Genomic DNA, 7,429 nt, shown 5'->3' with positions numbered 1-7,429 from the left:
TTTCTGGAATGGTCTCGTAATTTCTTGCATTTGTAATGTTTCTAGATTCGATGCTTGTATAAATAACAGCACCATCCATCCAGGAGTTCAGTTCTTTCTGTTCTCCCCGTACGTTGATGTTCACAATAACCATGCTTCCAGTGTTGTACTTCACTGGCAAGTCAGTTTTCGTATTTGGACTTGATCCTGGTTACAATGTGACAATACTGCACTTTTCAATTATAACTATATACAATTTTACAAAACCCATGCTCGCTTGTTATTTTAGAATCTGTTTGTGTGATATGAAATTGACATAATCCAATCAAACTACCAGTTGACTTGCATACGATATATAATTTCTTTCGACGGCATTTTTTGCAACAGTATATTTGACAGATAAATCATATTGTCCTGACAACTTATTCTTTCTGAGCCACATCTACATCTACATCTACACCTACATCTACATCTACATGGTTACTCTGAAATTCACACTTAAGTGCCTGGCAGAGGGTTTATCGAACCATTTTCGTACTACTTCTCTACAATTTCACTCTCGAATGGTGCGTGGGAAAAAATAACACCTAAATCTTTCCGCTCGAGCTCTGATTTCTCTTATTTTATTATGATGATCATTTCTCCTTACGTAGGTGTATGTCAACAAAATATTTACCCATTCGGAACAGAAAGTTGGTGATTGAAATTTCGTAAATGGATCTCGCCGCAAAGAAAACCGCCTTTGTTTCAGTGACTACCACCCCAATCGCGTATCATATAAGTGACACTCTCACCCCTATTGCGCGATAACATGGAACGAGCTGCCCTTCTTTGCACTTTTTCGATGTCCTCCATCAATCCCACCTGGTAAGGATCCCATACCGTGCAGCAATATTCCAGTAGAGGACGGACAAGTAGGCTGTCTCTTTAGTGGGTTTGTCACATCTTCTAAATGTTCTGGCAACAAAGCGCAGTCTTTGGTTCGCCTTCTCCACAATATTATCTATGTTGTCTTTCCAAGTTAAGTTGTTCATAATTGTAATTCCTAGGTATTTAATCGAATTGACAGCTCTTAGATTTGTGCGATTTATTGTATACCCAAAATTTATCGGATTGCTTTTAGTGCCCATGTGGATGACCTCGCACTTTTCTTTGTTTAGTGCTTATTGACACTTTTCGCTCCATACAGAAATTCTCTCTATATCATTTTGTAATTGGAATTCATTGTCTGATTATTTTACTAGACGGTAAATTACAGTGTCATCTGCAAACAATCTAAGGGGGCTGCTCAGATTATCACCTAGTTCATTTATATAAATCAGGAACAGCACAGGGCCTATGACACTACCTTGTGGAACGCCAGATATCACTTCCGTTCTACTCGATGATTTACCGTCTATCACTACGAACTGTTACCTCCCTGAGAGGAAATCACGAATCCAGTTACACAACTGAGACGATACTCCATATGTACGCAATTTCATTAATAGTCGCTTGTGAGTAACGATATCCAAAGCCTTCTGGAAATCTAGGAATATGGAATCGATCTGACACTCATTTTTCTGAATCCGTGTTGGTTATTTATCAAAAAGCCATTTTCTTCAAGGTGATTCATAATGTTCGAGTACAGTAAATGCTCCAAAATCCTACTACAAATTGAGGTCAGCGATATGGGTCTGTAATTCAATGGGTTACTCCTATTTCCTTTCTTGAATGTTGGTGTGACCTGTGCTACTTTCCAGACCTTTTGTCAAGTGAGTGGTTGTATATTGTGTCTCTACACTCTGAGAGGAACCTGATTGGTATACTATCTGGACTGGAAGACTTGCCTTTCATAAGTGATTTGAGTTGTTTCGCAACACCTAAGATATCTACTTTTGTGTCACTCATGCTAACAGCTGTTCTGGTTTCGAATTCTGTAATATTTTCTTCATCTTCTTTCGTGAAGGAATTACGGAATACTGTATTTAGTAACTCTGCTTTAGTGGCACCATCATCAGTAACATTTCCATCGTTATCGCACAGTGACGCTATTGACTGTTTTTTGCCACTGGTGTAATTTACATACGACCAGAATCTTTTTGGGTTTTCTAGCATATTTTGAGACAGTATTTCATTGTGGAAGCTATTAAAAGCATCTCGCATCGACGCCCACAATGAATTTCGAGCTTTTGTGAAACTTAGTCAGTCTTGAAGATTTTGTGTTCTTCTGAATTTGGCATGCTTTTTTTGTTGCTTCTGCAACAGTGTTCTGACGTGTTTTGTGTACCATGGTGGATCAGTCCCACCTCTTATTAACTTATGCGATATGAATCTATCTATAGCTGTCGATACTGTATCTTTGAATTTGAGCCATATCTGGTCTACACTTACATAATTAGCTTGGAAGGAATGGAGACTCTCTCTTAGGAAGGCATCAAGTGAATTTTTATCTGCTGTTTTAAATATATATATATTGCATTTATTTTTAGTGTCTTTGGTTGATATGGTTTGAGCCTCACTACAATGACCTTGTGTTCACTAACCCATGCGTCCGTCACGACGCTTTCTATTAGATCAGGATTATTTGTGGCTAAAAGGTCAAGTGTGTTTTGCCAACCATTTAAAATTGTGTGGGCTCATGAACTAATTGTTCAAAGTGATTCTCAGAGAAAGCATTTAGTACAATTTCGGAAGATGTTTTCTGTGTACTACCGGCTTTGAATATGTATTTTCGCCAACAAATCGAGGGTAGATTGAAGTCTCCACCAATTATAACTATATGAGTGGGGTACTTACTTGTAATGAGATTCAAGTTTTCTTTGAAGCGTTCAGCTATTATATCATCTGAGTTGGGGGGTCAGTAGAAGGAGCCAATTATTATTTTGGTATGGCCGTTGAGTATACCTAGGGGCGCAGTGGCATCAGAGATCCCAGGAGATGCTACAGGATCCAGAGGCGCCAAAACGCTCGCCTTAGGTGTCCCAATGTTACCGCGGTCCAGGGCAACAGCTTGGAGCCTGTCGACCTCGGCCAACGCAGCTTCCAACAGTTTATGGATGGTGACCAATTCCCCCTGAATCCGTCCACAACAGGCACAGTCTCTATCCATCCCTAACAATTTCTTTCTTCTCTTTTATCTCACAAGCCGTTCAAAACAAACAGATGACTGATGACTATGCGAATTTACACTATACGGATACTAAAACGTGATGCTACAACTCTCAAATACTATAATACGCTCGAAATTTATGAATTAAACTATGCAAGTATCCAAAAACACGCAACGAAATTAAGAATTAAACTATGCAACAAATAAGTGAGCTCAGAGTACGACTTGCTGCTGGCTGTTGCTTATCCAAAGGCGGCGTGGAGCTCACTGGCTGTGACCAAGCGACACTGGCCGTTCAAAACAAAAACAGATGACTGACGACTACGTGAATTTACACTATTCAGGTACTAAAACGCGATCCTACAACTCTCAAATACTGTAACACCCCCGAAATTCGTGAATTAAACTATGCAAGTACCCAAAAACACGCAAAGAAATTAAGTATTAAACTATGAAACAAATAAGTGAGCTAAGAGTACGACTTGCTGCTGTCTACTGCTTTTCCAATGGCGGCAGGGAGCTCACCTGCTCTTACAACATCTGGGTTGTTAGTTATATGACAGAGCGCAGGAATCTGGTATATTAATCTGCAGAGTTTGTGGATGTACTGGTAGGAAGAAGGATAAATGTAAAAAAAATGGCTCAAATGGCTCTGAGTGCTATGGGACTTAACATCTGAGGTCATCATTCCCCTAGAACTTAGAACTACTTAAACCTAACTAACCTAAGGACACCACACACATCCATGACCGAGGCAGAATTCGAACCTGCGACCGTAGCAGTCGCGCGGTTCCGGACTGAAGCGCCTAGAACCGCTCGGCCACCGCGGCTGGCGGATAAATATAATTGTGTATGATCTCGCAATGCGACATCACTGATGAATCAATTTCAATTCAGTTAAGGATCATAGATATCACTTCATCGTCTCTGAGATCATTTTTTGCACTCTATGCATGTAAAAAAAACTTAAGTAATCATTTAAATGGCCAGCATGTTATCATAGTTTCGTTGGAGAAGATGTTCTATTATTGTAAAACTGAATCATTACATATCATAGCGAGTGGTCACCGTTATGATCCACAGAACTTGCAGACAAGTAACCATCTTCATGTGCACTTTTGACAATATCAGGGCGCAAAGCGGCTTCCTATTTAAAACTGTCGAGATCTGCAAATACTGGTATTTATAAGGTGAAAGTTCCTTAGTCTGGTAGTATGCGACTGTTTCTTATAGATCAGAAATGCACATATTTTCTTTTACTCTTTTTGGTATTTATCCTAATTACAACCTCTTATATTAGTCAGATCTGCAGTCATATACATTTACATCCACACCCTGCTAAATGTAATGTGACATGGAGTATCTTGTCTCAGTATTAGTTACCACCTTATGCACTGTACTAATTGTTCTTGTATAGATACAATCACTGCATGAGTACTTCCACATGTGCCTGAATTTACCTGATTATATCACTGTGATCTTTGTGTAGTCTTCTGAGAAAAGGTAGATTTTCAGAATAGGCTGTCTTGTAACGCATTATGGGTCACCTGCAAAGATTCTCATTGTAGCCTTTGAACATTTGTATAAAACTTTCTTCAGATCAGGTGCATCAGTCACAGGTTGCTTAGACATATTCATCAATAAATTACAGTATCTACTGGGCATAATGTTTACTGTTTATCTGTGGGGACAACGTTAAGAATCACATAAGGATAACAAATAGATCAGAAAACCTTACAGACAACATATTTTCAAGTGTGGACACCGCAAAGATGAAAATGATTTGTACTGGTTTATGGATATTTTATCACAATGCCCTCATCCTTACAATTCCAGCTATAACTGTGAAAGAAAGGGATGTACATCTTACTTACAGGAGACGTTTCTCTGAATAAAACTGCATAGGTTTTATGAATGGTCTAAATAATAAATCCTGGTTAGAAGTGCTTCAACAATTAGGTATTAACAATGCTTTCTCTTTAGTATTCATGACCAGTTTTGAAATGAGATTTCCAAATAGGTCATTATATCTAGTCCCTGGATCACAACAGTATTAGAAATTCCTATTGGACGCTAAAATGTCACAGTTCTCAAATGAAAAGATCCATAGATCCACGATCTATAGAATATTTACAGTTCTAAAGCCTATGAAGAAAATATATCGAAAAGTAATAGTAAAGGCAAAATTTCTAAGAAATGAAAGCTTAATAGGACTTTCAGGCAATAAATGAAAATTTGTGTAGGAAATTGTAAAAAGGAACAGGGGAAGACATATGATGACCAGGAAATCGTACTTACAAACACTGATAACGCTATTATTGAGAAAAAGGAAATACTAAATTATATAAATAATTGTTTTATAAATGCTTACCTAATAGTAGACCTCAACTTCAGAAATTAGGATGAACTTAAATATTGTGTACCTGCATATAACATGAACATAGTTCCAGTTACTAAGCATGAATTAGTAAAGATGAGTAAGAGCCACAAATACAAAATATTAGAAGGCATAGATGAAATTTTAGGGTCACTTGTAAAGCAAAGCAAACTGCTTCATCAATTGCAAAGTCCCAGGCACATATTGTTAATTTATCATTTACTGAGGGAGAGCAAATTTTGAAAGTGATACCTTTATTCAAAAGTGGTAACTGGTATAAATTTGAAAACTATCAACCCACATCCTTCCTCAGATTTCTCTAAAGCATACCAGAAGTTAATGATACATCAAATCACATGATACTTAAATGACCAAAATCTACTAAACAGTAGTTAACATGGCTTTCAAAGAGTCGGAAATACAGAAACAGCAATTATGGATTGCATATTAGAAGTACAGAAAGAGCAGTTATGGATTACACAAATGAAATAGTTAGGAACCTAAAAAGTAATAATAGTGTTATATCACATAATTATGTTTTTCTAAAGTTTTTGATACTGGCAGTCATGAAATTCTTTTAGATGAGCTAGAAGCAATCAGGATTAAAGGGGTGGAAAACAAGTGCTTCAAATCAACTCTGGATAACAAAAAACAAGTTGTGGAAATCACACCAGCTCATTCTAATCATGAAGTCAGATAGGTACCCAGTGCAAAGAAAGTTGGGACAGGTCTACCATAATATAGTCTGTTAGGTCCTCTTTTGTTTTCTATTTATATAAATGACATACAGGTCTTACAGTTGCAGCTGAGATCACATTGTTTGCAGATACCACTTGTGTAATAGTGAGTGATGCTAAGGAATCTCTTTTTGCAACAACTGATCAAGTCATGAAGTCCATGCATTCATAGTTAGGCTGACCCTTAATATAAAGAAAACAAATTACATTCAATTTGGGAAAACATTAATTGCAACTGAATCTTTAACTTGTACCTGATGGTAATGAATGGGAAAGAATATGATGTACAAAACTAATAGGAAGATATGTTAACCAAGATTTAAATTGTAAAAACAATGTAATGAAACTCTTCCAGAGACTCAATTTGGGATACTTTGCTCTGACAATCATTTCAAAAGTTTGCTCCTCAGGAGGTACTAGAAGTACTTACTTTGGTTATTTCCAGTCCCTTGCAGCTCTTGGAATAGTATTTTGGGGTGAAAGTAATAGTTGATTAAATGAAGTTTTTACATTACAGAAAAGCGCTACTGGGATCCTGATGGACTGCACAACAAGGGCCACTTCAAGCCCCTATTTCAAAAGTTGCAAATGTGTGTTGATGGTCAGAGCTAAATGTGGAGACCTATAAATCAATAGTGATTACCAAAGTTACAATACATGCAACTCCAGGTTCCTCAATGCAGAGTGAGCAAGAACAAATTGTACTCAAAGCCATTCCTTTCCCATAGTCCATATTCCCTTATTATTTTTCTATCTCTTCTCTTTCCTACTATCGAATTCCAGTCTTCCACCACAGTCAAATTTTCCTCTCTCTTAACTATTTGAGTTATTTCTTTCAACTCTCCATATATTCTTTCAATCTCTTCATCATCTGTGGAGCTAGTTGGCGTATAAACTTGTACTATTGTGGTGGGTATTGGTTTCATGTCTATCGCTTCTATGATAATGCATTCGCTCTGCTGTTCATAGTAGCTTATCTGCAATCCTGTTTTCTTAATCATTATTAGATCTACTCCTCATTACCCCTATTTGATTTTGTATTTATAAACTTGTACTCACCTGATCACAAGTCCTGTTCTTTCCACTACTAAACTTCACTAATTCCCACTATATCTAACTTCAATTTATCCATTTTTAATTTCTACAAGCCTTCTACCTGATTTAAGGATACAGCGATTCACGCTATGTTCTGTAAGATGCCAGTTTTGTTCTCCCTGATAACAGTATCCTCCCGAGTAGTCTTCA

The sequence above is a fragment of the Schistocerca serialis genome, chromosome 3 (assembly GCF_023864345.2).
Source record: "Schistocerca serialis cubense isolate TAMUIC-IGC-003099 chromosome 3, iqSchSeri2.2, whole genome shotgun sequence".
Taxonomy (NCBI): domain Eukaryota; kingdom Metazoa; phylum Arthropoda; class Insecta; order Orthoptera; family Acrididae; genus Schistocerca; species Schistocerca serialis.
This window is presented reverse-complemented; position numbering follows the sequence as displayed.